The following is a 17,220-nucleotide window of genomic DNA, read 5'->3' on the forward strand; positions in this document are numbered from 1 at the left end:
CAAGAAGGTCAGTGGGAGCAAAATTGCTTTCCTAGTATTATATGTCGACGACATATTACTTATCGGAAATGACATTCCTATGTTGAACTCTGTCAAGATTTGGCTTGGGAAATGTTTTTCGATGAAGGATCTAGGAGAAGCACAGTACATATTGGGCATCAAGATTTACAGAGATAGATCTAAAAGGATGATTGGACTTAGTCAAAGCACTTATATCAATAAGGTGCTTGATAGGTTCAAGATGGCGGACTCCAAGCGAGGCTACCTACCCATGTCTCATGGAATGACTCTAAGCAAGACTCAGTGCCCAAAAACACTTGATGAGCGTAGACGAATGAATGGGATTCCATATGCATCATTGATTGGTTCAATAATGTATGCTATGATATGTACACGCCCGGATGTTGCGTACGCACTCAGTGCTACGAGCAGATACCAGTCAGACCCAGGAGAGGCGCATTGGACTGCTGCTAAGAATATTCTGAATTACTTGAAAAGGCACAAAGATGACTTCCTGGTCTATGGTGGAGATGATGAATTAATTGTTAAAGGCTATACGGACGCAAGTTTCCAAACCGACAAAGATGATTTCAGATCACAGTCTGGGTTTGTCTTCTGCCTCAACAGAGGAGCAGTAAGCTGGAAAAGTGCTAAGCAAAGCACCATTGCGGATTCTACAACTGAAGCGGAGTACATTGCTGCACATGAAGCAGCAAAGGAAGCTATATGGCTAAGGAAGTTCATAGGTGAACTTGGTGTAGTCCCCTCCATTAAAGGACCAATAGCCCTGTATTGTGACAATAACGGAGCTATTGCACAGGCAAAAGAGCCTAGACACCACCAAAGAGTCAAGCATGTACTTCGTAGATTTCACCTTCTACGAGAGTTCGTTGAAAGAAAAGAAGTCGAGATAAGCAGGATTGGAACTGATGACAACATATCAGATCCATTAACTAAACCTCTGCCGCAAGCGAAGCACAACTCGCACACTGCAGCTATGGGAATCAAGCATATTGGAGAATGGCTTTGATGTCTCTGTTTAATGTTTCAAAGTTTTAGAGTTTAAATCTTTGTAAAACATTATTGGTTAATCATTCACAATAAATGAAAAGAATTCATTTTTCCATTTAATTTGTGGTTTATTAAATGATGAGTCCCTTCAACTTGACGATATATTCAAGATAGACTGTCAGGAACAGTCCTGTGACTAAGAAATGTCTATCAAGTGAACTTGAATGTCAAAGGTTGAAAATGGTCCCTAATCGGAGTTTTCTATAAAGTTGGACGCATAGAAAACGTTAGACGATTAGAATGCAAGATGACTAGTAGTTCTGTTTCTTGAACTATGTGGACATGGCAATGTCATAATCATTTGCATAGATACTTACTTTGGGAAGACTAGTATCGGACAAGACCTATGAAACTTTACTGTAAGAGATGAAAATCTGTCATAAGTAAATTTCATTAAATTATTAGACACTAAATCCTCAATACCTGAGTGATTTGAGATTACTTGTTTGAGAACTAGTTGCTTTGACGTTGACCAACCGTCGCACCGTAAAAGGAGGCTATAAAAGCAACGCTCAGGTAATCACCTATCAAACGAAGTCTAATCTCAAGATCGCAAGATTGGGATTGTCCTCCCATAAATCGGGATGAGATGCTTAAAAGTTGTACAAGGCCACTCGGAGAGCTAGAAACTGTGAAATGCATGGCCGTGCTCGGATGAATCATAGGCTATGATTATCTGTTTATTTGATCAGTTGAACTCTGAAACCGAGGAACACCTCTGGACATAATAAGGATGACAACTCTTACCTTATGTTCAAGAGCAAGCATCGAGCGACAAAGGAATTAGGAAATGCACACTTGTCCCTAAGGACAAGTGGGAGACTGAAGGAAATAATGCCCTTGGTCCAAGTATGCATTCTATGTTAAGTCTAATAAATGCGGTTCAGTATTAATTAACAAGTTAATAATTCAGTGAGATCAAGTGAGCTGAATGCCTAGCTAGAGGCCGCTTCAGTTCAAGTGGAATTAATGATATTAATCCACAGCTTACTCTTGACTGAACCCGTAGGGTCACACAAATAGTACGTAAACGGATCAAGTATTTAATGGCATTAAATACTCCATCTATGAATATTCGGAATCGACGGATCTTGGTTTCAGTGGGAGCTGAGATCGTCACATGCAAGAAATGAATACTCCGGAAACGATGATATTGCCGGAAACGGAAATATGGATCGTATCGGAAATATGAATATTATCCAAGTCGTAGATGTTGCCGGAAACGGAAACATGGTACGTATCGGAAAATATTATCGGAAATGGAAATATTGCCAGAATCGGAAATATTGCCGGAAACGGAAATATTGTCAGAATCGGAAATATTATCGGAATCGGAAAATAATTCCGGAAACGGAAATATTAAATATTTGTTCGAAACGGAAATTAATTCCGGAATCGGAAATGTTAAATATTGTTCGTATCGGAAATGAATTCCGGAATCGGAAATTTAATCGGAAGCGTATCGTACGAATAAGCATCGGACGAGGCCTGCCGGACGAGGGCCCAGCACGAAGCCAGGCCATCGCCCAGCAAGCCAAGCGCGCCACACGAACAGCCAAGGCCACGCCAGGCCCAGCGCAAGGCGAGGCCCAGCAGGCCGTGGCAGCGCGCGCAGCGCGCGCAGCGCGCGCAGGAGCTGCGTGGGCTTGTAGCTCGCGTAGGGCTCGCTGCGTGGGCTGCTGCTCGCACGCACGCGCATGGGCGGCCCATTGTGGCTGCCGTGTGTGTGTGCGTGAGTGTTTGTGTTCATGCACGATTCCTAGAACATGCAGAGTTCGGTTAATGATTAAATTCCTAATTCTATTTGATAAATTAATTAATTAGAGTTCTTGTAGGATTCTAGGTTTAATTAATTTGTATCTGAATAGGATTCCAATTCCCTTTCCATACCCCTATAAATATGTGGCTTGGGCTCACAATTTATAACGAGTTTCAAAGTATTCAAAGTGAGTTTTTGAGAGAAAAATTCAATCACACATCTTGCTCAAAAGTGCCGAAAATTCTAGTACCTTAAGGGCGATTCTAGTTGGTCAATCTTAAGGCGGATCCGGACGTGCTGTGGACTATCTACGGAGGGACGACACTTGGAGTCCTAAAGACTTGTTCTTGTTCGGTTCGGGCGCAGCTAGGGAAGGCACGCAACAAAGAGTATGCATCTAAATTATGCTATATGATTATGTGTAAATAATATGTATTCCTGGGTTAATGGTTGTTTCCGCATGATTTATGTAATATCATATGTATCATAACCTAACAACTACGCCATTGGTTATTATCAGAACACAAAAATACAGTTTGCATCTAGCTAACTACGCCACTGGTTATTACCAGAACACAAAAATAATTTTGCATCTAGCCAACTACACCATTGGTCATTTCCACACTTTCCCATAATCATTTTTTGATGTTATAATTTTAAAACTAGTTTAATATTTTTCTATATCTTATAATTGACATAAATTTTTTGTTATTTTTAAAATAAATTATGAATAGTTTTTAATATTTATATCGAAAAATCTTGAATCAAATTAAATAAATGTATAAAATCTTACTTTAAAAGTAATTTAAGGATCGTTTATTTTAACTAGCTCGATTTACTCATTTAAGATTCAATTTTAAATATTTAAAACTCAAGTTTTATTCATTGAAACTCACCGTTTATTCATTTTCAAGTTTTATACATTTTTATTCATTTAACTCACCGTTTATTTATTTTCATGTTTTTATTCATTTTCAATATGTTGTAATGACCAATGGCTTAGTTGGCTATATGCAAATTTTATTTTTGTGTTCTGGTTATTAAAAATAAAATTAAGGTTTATAACTAGCCAACTACGCCATTGGTTATTAACAGAACACAAATGTACAGTTTGCATCTAGCCAACCACGTCATTGGTTATTACCCTAACACAAAAATACATGTTGCATCTAGCCAACTACGCCATTGGTCATTACCACACTTTTTCATAATCATTTTTTGATGTTATAATTTTAAAACTAGTGTAATATTATTCAATATCTTATAATTGAAATAAAATTGTTTTACTTATTAAAAATTTATGAGTAGTATTTAATATTTATATCGAAAAATATTGAATTAAATCTCTAACCTTTAAAATACTCACATTTGCAACACTATGCTTATCAATAGTGTTTTGAGTCACAAATTCATGAAATTCACTATTCCTAAGGAAATGTTTTGCATTCCTTCCCTTTGCAAGCTCTATCATACTTCTTCAATCAACCAAGGTTCAAACCTTGTAAGCAACAAATTTCCACATTTTTTTTTCACTTTCTCTCTTTTCTGTTTTCTGATTCATAAGTGATAAATATTATATAAGGGAAAAGCTTTCCCCCAATATTATTGATGAACAAGAGTATTTATACACCCACAATTTCCAAGCAGGGCGTACGAAACAACTAGGATAAGAAAATCAAAGAGTTTCCTAAACCCACTAACCTTCCTAATACTTTCTAACTTACGTAACAACTACAACATTAATACTTTTAATACTTTGTAACTTACATAACAGCTAGACCATTATTACTTTCTTAATTAATTAGGTATAACATTTAATTTTCGTAACACCCTCCCTCAAGTTGGAGCATGTGTGGGGATTAAAAATGCCCAACTTGGAAAAAAGAAAATCAAATTGTTGCTTCCCAAGAGCTTTAGTAAACATGTCAGCGAGCTGTGAGGAAGTGGATACATAAGATGGTTTAATTACACCATCTACTATAGAATCACGAACAAAATGACAATCAACCTCAATGTGCTTTGTGCGCTCATGAAAAATCGGATTCTTAGCCATGTGCAAAGCGGAATAACTGTCACAAAATAATGGAATAACTTTAGGATGATGAACTCCTAAACTCAACAACAATCCCTTTAACCATTTTAATTCACATGTAATCGCGGCCATGGAGCGATATTCTGCCTCTGCGGAAGAGCGAGAAACAGTGTGTTGGTTTTTTTTGTCTTCCATGAAATAGGCGAATGACCTAAAAACACAAACCAACCTGTTAAAGAACGACGAGTGATGGGACACACTGCCCAATCTGAGTCGCACCATCCTTGCAAAGTTAAATTACTGTCAGCACGTAATAGGATACCCTGTCCTGGTGTACCCTTCAAGTACCGAACAACTCTCAATGTTGCATCCCAATGGTCAACTCGAGGATCCTGCATGAATTGTGATAAGATATAGACCGAATAAGCAAGGTCCGGAAGAGTCACAACTAAATAGACCAGGCTGAAGGAAATAATGCCCTTGGTCCAAGTATGCATTCTATGTTAAGTCTAATAAATGCGGTTCAGTATTAATTAACAAGTTAATAATTCAGTGAGATCAAGTGAGCTGAATGCCTAGCTAGAGGCCGCTTCAGTTCAAGTGGAATTAATGATATTAATCCACAGCTTACTCTTGACTGAACCCGTAGGGTCACACAAATAGTACGTAAACGGATCAAGTATTTAATGGCATTAAATACTCCATCTATGAATATTCGGAACCGACGGATCTTGGTTTCAGTGGGAGCTAAGATCGTCACAGGCAAGAAATGAATACTCCGGAAACGATGATATTGCCGGAAACGGAAATATGGATCGTATCGGAAATATGAATATTATCCAAGTCGTAGATGTTGCCGGAAACGGAAACATGGTACGTATCGGAAAATATTATTGGAAATGGAAATATTACCAGAATCGGAAATATTGCCGGAAACGGAAATATTGTCAGAATCGGAAATATTGCCGGAATCGGAAAATAATTCCGGAAACGGAAATATTAAATATTTGTTCGAAACGGAAATTAATTCCGGAATCGGAAATATTAAATATTGTTCGTATCGGAAATAGATTCCGGAAATGGAAATTTAATCGGAAGCGTATCGTACGAATTAGCATCGGACGAGGCCTGCCGGACGAAGGCCCAGCACGAAGCCAGGCCGTCGCCCAGCAAGCACGCACGCCACAAGCCCAGCGCGCGCCAAGGCCACGGATGCGTGGGCCTTGCTGCGTGGGCTGCAGCTCGCACGCATGGGCAGTCCTTGTGGCTGCCGTGTGTGTGTGAGTTTGTGCTCATGCGTGATTCCTGAATCTGCAAGAGTCAGTGTATGATTAAATGTCTATTCCTAATTGGATAAATTAATTAAATAGAATTCATGTAGGATTCTAATTCCAATTAATTCGCATCCTACTAGGATTACGATTCCTTTTCCATAACTCTATAAATAAAGGCCTAGGGGTCATAATTTATATACAAGTTTCAAAGTATTCAAAAGTGAGTTTTTTTTGAGAGAAAATTAAAACACATCTTGCTCATAAAAGTGCCGAATTTTCTAGTACCTTAAGGGCGATTCTAGTTGGTCAATCTTAAGGCGGATCCGGACGTGCTGTGGACTATCTACGGAGGGACGACATTTGGAGTCCTAAAAGACTTGTTCTTGTTCGGTTCGGGCGCAGCTAGGGAGGGCACGCAACAAAGAGTATGCATCTAATTATGCTATATGATTATGTGTAAATAATATGATTCCTGGGTTAATGGTTGTTTCCGCATGATTTATGTAAATGTCATATGTATCATAACCTAACAGTGGTATCACGAGCCCCTTATTATTTTCATAATCTAAATTGCATGAACATGGTTAAATATTACAAATTTGCAAGAATTAAAAGGGGTGATTAATTTTCGTAATTGTTAATTAATTGCAAATTGCGTTTATTTAATTATATGTACGCAGTTTTTCGGCAGTTTCTTCGTTACTCATCCGAATTGAGTGATTTTTGTGTCAATTCCGCATGTAAAAGGCATTCTAAAATTTTGACAAAAATAGTATTTTTCTGCCGAACCCAGAATTCTCAAATTCGAAGCCTAACTATGACTTTTCGAAGGTTTTAGTTTTTCGAATGCAAAATTTCGTAAATTTAAGATGTTAAATTAAATATTTGCGATTCTTGTTGATAAATCTTGAATTTTTGATTGACCTACTGCATATGTTTAACAAGTTTGAATGCCTAGTCTTGTTAATTATGCAATCTAATTTGTAATTATGATTAATTTGTTGAAAATTAGAGTAATTTAGAATTAATTTGATTTTCATAATTAATTGTAATTTAATTAGAAACCTATGATTAAAAACCACCATAAAAATTGTAAATTTACGATAAATTTTAAATTTTTATGACCTAGACTTGAATCCATAACAATCGGAAATCAATTGGATAATAAATTTTCGATTTTTTCGCCCTAAAATTATGAAATTAATAATATTTATTAATTTGTCATTAATTTTAAATATAAATTTTAAATTTTTATGCGATTCGTTCATATAACTTGCACGCACGAAGCAATGGACGCTTCGTGTTACCCTTAAGGGGTGTTGTATAATGCGGGCATGCGACGACGAGCAAGGGAGCTCGTCGCCCGTGCGGCACGAATGCAATGAGCAAGGGCGGAGTGCACGAGCACAAGGCAGCAGCCCTGCCTTGTGTCGTGTGCCACGAGCAATGAACGAATGGGCATGGGCGAAGGGCGAGCCAAGTCAGTCGCGTGTGGGCAGCAAGCGAGCTGCGCCACAACGCGCGCTGCCTCGCACAAGTGCGCGCAGCCTCGCGCGCAGCGAGCGCAAGCTCGCGTGCCACGAGCGCTGCGCACAGCATCACTCGCGCGCACAGCGCGCGATGTCGCCCGCCCAGCGAGCGATGTCGCGCACCAGCGAGCGATGGCTCGCGCGCGCGCAGCGAGCGATCTCGCGCGCCAGCGAGCGATCTCGCGCCCCAGCGAGCGATGGCTCGCGCGCGCAGCGAGCGAGCTTGCGCGCCCAGCGAGCGATCTCGCGCGCCAGCGAGCGATGTCGCGCGCGCGCGCTGCGAGCGATAGCTCGCGTGCGATGGGCGCTATGCGGAGGCTTGCGTTGGGACAGCAGCAGCTATGCTACGAGCGCATGGGCTGCGCGCACATGGCCAGCAATGGCTGTGTGCGTACGGCCCATGGGCGTGCAAAGCGTAGGGTGTTTGCGTTACGATTAGATCGTTTTGAATGTTTAATTTGAAAATTTCAGTTCACGTAATTTTAATTAATTTTAAAATTAATAATTTGAATTAATTTCTTGGATTTTAATTTTGAATATTATAATTATAATAAATGGAATTTATTCTAATTATTTTACTAAAATTAAAATCATGAATTAATTTAAATGCGACTGAAATTAAATTAAATTTTTGGATTCAATTATAAATTTATATGAGCTTTAAATTTTAATTAAATTTGTATGTTTCCGGTTAGACTAGAAATACAATTTTATGTTTAAAATTAGTAAAGCATATGAATTTATTGGTTTAAGTGGGAGCGCTTTTTAGTCATAAACTCTTGATTAGGTCTACAAATCCTTAAGGTTAAAACAACTTGATTAGAATTAATAAGGACTGAATAATTGGTAGATTATTGGTGCCCTTGATTAATTGCTGCAAATGTTTACGTGATGCATAATGTGTTTTACTGACCAGCTATGTGGGCCATTCATGATAATGAATGGGTGAATGGTATATATTGTATATGTACTGTTTTGCAGGTTATGAAGTGACTAGTATGGCCCAAATAGGATAGAAAATATGGTCTGCGTACCATTAATTTGAATGTAATTGGTCTAAAGTACCAAAGTTATTTTTCAATTCAAATATGGTCTGCGAACCATCAAATAGTTGTAATTAGTTATAGCTTATCCTATTTGAAGAAAATGGTGCCTCCCACGGAGATTTTCAAGACGGACTTTGAAGTCAAAGCTTCAAGATGAAGTCGGGCCATACTAGATCACAAATATCTTATGCATGTTTTAAGTTATTTATTGCTTTTAAATATGTCTTAAAATGCATGAGATCAAAAGCTTGATTATGTTGCATGATTAAGGATTTTAGTTCACTTAAAATCTAACCAACATAGTAAGAGCCTTAAGTTCCAAACTTAAAAAAATTGAGTTAAAAGGTGCCATGCCAAAATATACACTTGCTTGGATATCCTTTACATCAATCTAGTAATAGTTTTCGCTCAGCGAGGTGTTACTTATTGGTCCTAAAGGGGCAAGGTACACAAATAATTGTGAGTACATGTTAGTTTTGGTGAAACTCAACGATATAAGTAAGGAGTCCTTTTATGTCGTGGCAACATCGATAGGTTTACCTAATAAGTTCTTAGACGTACCTATCAACCAAGAGTAGTTTTTAGACTATTAGCAAAAGGCTTTTGCTTACCTAAAATGTTTTAGAATTGAGTCGACAAACTGTGCTTAATTCTTCAATGGTTTTAGGATCTTGGAATCATTTTATTCACACCTGCCGGAACAATAAAATCGAATAAAATGCTAATAACTTGTTTGAATTGCATGGTTGCTTTAATTTCAAGTTATTATTCATGATAAATGTTTAGACTTTGCATGCTTCAATGTATGTTTTAATTATTGTTTATAATTAAATATCTTGCACTGCAATAAATCCTTTTAGAAAGGTAACAGTAAATTTCCTCGATTGGTAGTGAATCCAAGAACGATTCACGGAAAAGAGAGAAAGTGAGCAATTTAAAATGTACGTTTCTTATAGCGACTTTTATGGTTGTTTTCGAATATCAAAATCGAATGGCAAACCAATTGGTGCTTGTGAATTCAAAATACACTGTAGTTTTGAGATCATAAAGCATTGAGTTTAAACGCTCAGCCTTACCAATGGTTAACAACCTAATATCTTTGTCCATTTAATTCTCGAATGAGTCTAGTCCCTAGACATTCGAATAGATCGATGCTTAGAGAACTTTAGAAGCTTCTGGTAAGATCATCTAGTTGAAACAAAATATTCAACATAAATTAAAATGGTAAAGAACCTTGTTGGTGACATTGGACATGTCTAACAAAGTATAAAAGTCAACACTAAAGAATTCAATTCTTAAGACTATAAGAAAGGGTACAAGAAATAGGAAAACGAGGAACAAATGAAAGGAATTTACGATTCCGTTTCTACCTATAAGTTTATGTTTAAAGAGAAGTGACCTAGCAATCAAACTTCCTTGGTATCATATACCGCTTGAGGTTCTTACTTCGGTAATAACTCAAACAATGGAAGCTAGGATACACTAATGACCTACAAGTGGGAAATGAAGCATGGCAATGCTACATTAGTTGTAGGGTCATCTAGTTTGTTTTAAGTCCTTTCAAGGCTGGAACTTAATGGCTATTTTGTTCCATAATCAGCATACCTAAATTTCTGCTTCAAACACAGAAAGACTCACATTCAGAAGAACAAAAACAATGCTTGTTTGTTTGTTTATTTGAATGAAATGGTCAATTACTGGTTGAGTCAATATGCTTGATTAAAACAAACAACTCTTTAAAGAACTTTACTAGGTTCAAATCAAACCCTTGATTTGAGTTCCATTAAATCTTTGGCATTGTTGCTTAGACCATATCAACAAGTTAACATTCATAAGCTCTATTTTGATGGACTTTTGAAAGTTGGTTGATTTCTAGATCAACTTAAGACAAGCTAGTCTTACTTGTTGAAAGTAACAAAGAATATGAACTATTGTTAGAACGCCTAGACGATAGAGTTCAAAGCTAAAGAAAGGTTTTATGACTTTATTATTTCACATGGATTTGAGTGAATATAGGTTTATTTACTCAATGTGATATAAGTTTGAATCTGTTTGGCTAGTTCAAAGATTCAGAAGTATAAAATCCACTTGGCAAGAAATCATAAAGATCTAGGTTAGATCATGTTCATGATTACTTGAGACCAAATATGATCATCAATGATTGTGTGTTCACAATCTAGGTCCATAAGATATGGCATATCTACGTTGGAATGATCGAAGTCAATTAGTACTTGATTCGATCAATGATGAATCATAAAGACTTTTCCTATAATTTCTAAAACAAAATGCTCAACTACCACCAAACTAAACCAAATTCGTCAAAGCTATTGAAAAGTAATTTCAGAATATCTTTTCATAATATATCTAAAGAGTTCCTAAACTCAGTGGGAGCTTAGTGTTTGTTATTCAACAAACTAAGGCCCAAGCATAGATATATGTTTCATTGTGATTTATTCAAATGAGACACAAGGGTATTGTTTCTACCACGAATTTTTGAGAACATAATGTTTGTTTGCTCGAAATAATGTCCTTTTGGAGATTCGTTTCCAAAATGACAAGTGGGAGAAAATAGACCTCGAAAGTTTTCGAGGCGAACAACAAACATAAACGGACATTCCGGAGGCTTTTCGAAGTGCTTCAGAAAATCCGAACTTATTCTTTAAGGACGTTAGAAGTGGCTTTAAAGAATAGACATCTCTTAGAAGACTTTACAAGTGCTTCAAGGAGAACAGAATATTCAAAGGACTTTCAAGTGGCTATTGATATTCTATTGTTTGATGTTCTATACCCAAGTAGGCATAGAATTCAAGTCACTGAAACTATGAGATTCTTCTATTAGATAGTGAAGAAACATAGAGATCAGGTCAATGAAACTATGAGATTCTTCTATTAAATAGTGAAGAAACCTACAACTTGCAGTCAAACTATTATCATATAGATTAATGAGTTTGTGACTTGTAAGAAAGCTATGACGAAACCCAGATTCCCTAAAATGGTTAGAGGCCATATATAGACTCAAATGTTTTAAATGGTTAGAGGCCATAAAACATACTCAATGTTTTGATGACAAAATTGAAATTTTGTTGATTTGCAAGAATGGGTTCACACCTATTGGTTGCAAGTTTGTTTTAAGGATAAAAACCATCAAACATGGAATTGTGTTCACACACAAAGCTAGATTAGTTGCTAAAGGTTACAAGCAAATTCATGGTGTAAATTGTGTTGAAACCTCATGCATAATCGTAATGCTCAAGTCTATAATTCAAGCAATGATTGCATATTGGTACATATAGCAATTGGATGACAAAATGTATTCCTCAATCAAATGTTGGAATAAACTATGTACATGGTATGTCATAGGATTTGTGGATCCAAAAAGAGAAAGCTAGCTTATAAAATCTAAGTACAGATTTAAGCAAGCAATTGGGAATTAGAACTGTATTTTAGTGAAGCTAATAAGTATTTTAGTTTCATAAAATATACATGATTCTTATAGATATATAAGAAGTTTAGTGGGAGTACATAAAACTTAATTGGTCCTATGTGTATCACACACATATCTCTCTATTGTGAAATAACATTCAAATGCTAATGACTTAGATTTGAAATTATTCATCAATGATGGACCATGGCGAAACTTAGTACATACTGGGTATTAAGATCTATTTACAAAGATCTTATGATATTGTTTTGGATTAAGTAATGGCATTTACTAAATCAAACACGAAAGACTCCTTTGGAGATATTCGACCCATGTGAATAAATCTAAGTAAAGGATGTTTGAACTATGTATAAGCATTTACTAAGTTAAACATCAAAGAGTCTAAATGAGATTCTTAACCTATATTATATGTCAAAGAATTTAGCTGGATTCAGTATCTGCTGAAATTGAATAAGCTAAAGTTACATGAATAGAATTCGATTAGGAATTATTCTGCAAAAGAATTTATCATGTATGATATAATATGAGGATCGCCAAAAACGTATCGTATGACTTTAGGCATGACGAACATATACCAATCTCTATTGATCTAAGTGAAGATCAACTAGATTGAGATCAAGAATACTTATGGTACTTGAAAAGGTACATAGGAATAGTTCTTGATTCAAGGAAATAAAGATACGCTAAATATTGATGCTACACGCATAAACACTGGAAAAGGATCAAGCAAGACCCTTTGGAGTTAACCATTGATAAAGACGAGCTATAGAGCATCGTGTTTTGAAATGGCAACATGGATTGGAGACCATGAGTTGTTGCGTGGGAAATTAAAATATTAATTTCTATGTTCTAAGATATAGTTGGAGAGTCTACCACATATCTATGAACTGCTTGGATAGGTAAATCCAAACAAAGCATCACTAGCAACCTATACAGTTGAAGTAAAAGTAATTATTGCCTAAGAAGCAATAAAACAGGGTTGTTTAAAGTTCTTCACTGAACTTGGGTAGATCACCTATCTGCTGGCTTGATGGTTCTTCATTGAAAAATGCGTGGAACCACTCTTGAAGCAAGAAAAACGTCTGCTAACTTAATGGTTCTTCATTACAAAATGCGTAGAACCACTAATGTAGTAAGAAAGACTAGATCACATAATAAACAAACTCGAAAAGATCTTATCATCATATCTCGAAGAACATTCGATGAAAAGGATATTAAGATTGGCAAAGCATGATAACTAAACCTATGCAACAAGTGAGAAGCAACACTCACATTGTCGCACTGGAAATTAAGCATAGCTTTGAATTCCATGAATTGTTTTAGAAAATGGGTTTGAGGCCCATGGTTGTAAAACATTGGGGTTGAACATTTATCATATATGAAATGTATTTTCATATTCCATTTAATCTTGGTTTAGTATTAAATGATGAGTCCCTTCAAATTTGACGATATATTCAAGATAGACTGTCAGGACCAGTCCTGTGACTAAGAAATGTCTATCAAGTGAACTTGAATGTCAAAGGTTGAAAATGGTCCCTAATCGGAGTTTTCTATAAAATTGGACGCATAGAAAACGTTAGACGATTAGAATGCAAGATGACTAGTAGTTCTGTTTCTTGAACTATGTGGACATGGCAATGTCATAATCATTTGCATAGATACTTACTTTGGGAAGACTAGTATCGGACAAGACCTATGAAACTTTACTGTAAGAGATGAAAGTCTGTCATAAGTAAATTTCATTAAATTATTAGACACTAAATCCTCAATACCTGAGTGATTTGAGATTACTTGTTTGAAAACTGGTTGCTTTGACGTTGACCAACCGTCGCACCGTAAAAGGAGGCTATAAAGGCAACGCTCAGGTAATCACCTATCAAACGAAGTCTAATCTCAAGATCGCAAGATTGGGATTGTCCTCCCATAAATCGGGAAGAGATGCTTAAAAGTTGTACAAGGCCACTCGGAGAGCTAGAAACTGTGAAATGCATGGCCGTGCTCGGATGAATCATAGGCTATGATTATCTGTTTATTTGATCAGTTGAACTCTGAAACCGAGGAACACCTCTGGACATAATAAGGATGACAACTCTTACCTTATGTTCAAGAGCAAGCATCGAGCGACAAAGGAATTAGGAAATGCACACTTGTCCCTAAGGACAAGTGGGAGACTGAAGGAAATAATGCCCTTGGTCCAAGTATGCATTCTATGTTAAGTCTAATAAATGCGGTTCAGTATTAATTAACAAGTTAATAATTCAGTGAGATCAAGTGAGCTGAATGCCTAGCTAGAGGCCGCTTCAGTTCAAGTGGAATTAATGATATTAATCCACAGCTTACTCTTGACTGAACCCGTAGGGTCACACAAATAGTACGTAAACGGATCAAGTATTTAATGGCATTAAATACTCCATCTATGAATATTCGGAACCGACGGATCTTGGTTTCAGTGGGAGCTAAGATCGTCACAGGCAAGAAATGAATACTCCGGAAACGATGATATTGCCGGAAACGGAAATATGGATCGTATCGGAAATATGAATATTATCCAAGTCGTAGATGTTGCCGGAAACGGAAACATGGTACGTATCGGAAAATATTATTGGAAATGGAAATATTACCAGAATCGGAAATATTGCCGGAAACGGAAATATTGTCAGAATCGGAAATATTGCCGGAATCGGAAAATAATTCCGGAAACGGAAATATTAAATATTTGTTCGAAACGGAAATTAATTCCGGAATCGGAAATATTAAATATTGTTCGTATCGGAAATAGATTCCGGAAATGGAAATTTAATCGGAAGCGTATCGTACGAATTAGCATCGGACGAGGCCTGCCGGACGAAGGCCCAGCACGAAGCCAGGCCGTCGCCCAGCAAGCACGCACGCCACAAGCCCAGCGCGCGCCAAGGCCACGGATGCGTGGGCCTTGCTGCGTGGGCTGCAGCTCGCACGCATGGGCAGTCCTTGTGGCTGCCGTGTGTGTGTGAGTTTGTGCTCATGCGTGATTCCTGAATCTGCAAGAGTCAGTGTATGATTAAATGTCTATTCCTAATTGGATAAATTAATTAAATAGAATTCATGTAGGATTCTAATTCCAATTAATTCGCATCCTACTAGGATTACGATTCCTTTTCCATAACTCTATAAATAAAGGCCTAGGGGTCATAATTTATATACAAGTTTCAAAGTATTCAAAAGTGAGTTTTTTTTGAGAGAAAATTAAAACACATCTTGCTCATAAAAGTGCCGAATTTTCTAGTACCTTAAGGGCGATTCTAGTTGGTCAATCTTAAGGCGGATCCGGACGTGCTGTGGACTATCTACGGAGGGACGACATTTGGAGTCCTAAAAGACTTGTTCTTGTTCGGTTCGGGCGCAGCTAGGGAGGGCACGCAACAAAGAGTATGCATCTAATTATGCTATATGATTATGTGTAAATAATATGATTCCTGGGTTAATGGTTGTTTCCGCATGATTTATGTAAATGTCATATGTATCATAACCTAACACAGGCGGCCTACAAGCCGGCGGTAAGCCTCAGGCTCCTTCATTAACGACCCATCAGCTAGGCCAAGACGATGATTTTGTTCAATGGTAAAGCCGCAAAACCTGCTTCCGAAATAATATCAAGAGTATACTTCCGTTGACACAAAAATAATCCTGAATAACTCCTCGCAACCTCAATGCATACATAACCAAAACGCATAGGCAATTCTGAAGAAACCTTTCAGAATTCACAAACCACAAAACACAAATAGAGAAGAAGATAAGGGGATTGGGAAGGAGAGGGAGAGATGGAAAGGAATGAAATTATAGTTTGGTATATATTCGTTGGAATCCCTGAAAACAGATATATTGAAAATCCTTTGGGAACAAATTAAGGAAGTGTATAATCTCATCTCACTGTGATATGATCTAAAAATTAGGGGGGGGGGGGGGGTATAGGGATACCAGTTTAAGTTAGGATAAGAGCTTTTAGTATGCTATTATTTATCCAAAAACAATTATTTCTCAAGCAATTAAAAAGAACCTTTAAAACTTGTCAACCCACACAAGACATAAGAAAGGGAAGATACTTTGAACTTCGATTCTGTGATGGAACTGGCATACCGACACAATGCCTTTTTAACACGTTCTCTAAAAATTCTAAAAAAATATTTAGAATATACAAGATCTGCCCTCTAACCTATTCTCGAACTTATACTTTCAATTTACTTCTAAAATTTAATTTTGTGATATACTTACCAACTGGTGAAGCATGTCTATTGTCAGGTTGATCAAAACGACTTCAAAGATGTGCTCGAAACACTAGGCACGTTCTACTTCCTAATCAAAATTAACCTAGCGACGACTCTTTCTAGGAACATTGTTCTGCAATTGCGCCTCAAGACATTTGTTCATGAAGAAGCAGAAGAGCATTTTGGAACGTCAGTAAACCTTTCCATTTGTTTAGTATACCACGAACTAATTGTTGTGTATAAACTTTCTTTAGTTTTGAGAATTTCTATAAGAATAAGTAGCTATATGCTACATATATGTTCTTTACTAATGCCTTTTGCAAATAGGACTCTTGAAACTCAACTAATAGCTTATTGTTATATTAATTGTTCTATCTATTTGTTTAGTTCGTTTTGCCATTTGATTTCGATATCTTGGGGGACCGCGCGCGCTAGCGCGCGATCCAACAACTAGTTAAATAAATGTGTAAAATAGTTGATCTTAAATGAATAAAAGTGGAGCTTAAATGAATAATAGTTGATCTTAAATGAATAAAAATGGTGCTTTAAATACAACTCAGGGATTTTTCTGGGTCTATTATTCAAAATTGGAGTTATAAAATCAAACTTTTTTGTTCAAATTCAAGGTTGGAGTTTTTGAATGTATTTCTTTGTTCAAATTCAAAATTGGAGTTGTTGAATGAATTTCTTTGATTTGTTTTTGCAAATTCAATCTAGATTTATTCCAATCCGTTAAAGTTCTTGGCCCTTTTCAAAGTCTTTATTGATTCTACTCGTGGTGGCTGCTGCTCATGAATAATTATGGGAAAATTTCCCCATAATA

The sequence above is a fragment of the Spinacia oleracea genome, chromosome 4, assembly GCF_020520425.1.
Source record: "Spinacia oleracea cultivar Varoflay chromosome 4, BTI_SOV_V1, whole genome shotgun sequence".
Classification (NCBI taxonomy): Eukaryota; Viridiplantae; Streptophyta; class Magnoliopsida; order Caryophyllales; family Amaranthaceae; genus Spinacia; species Spinacia oleracea.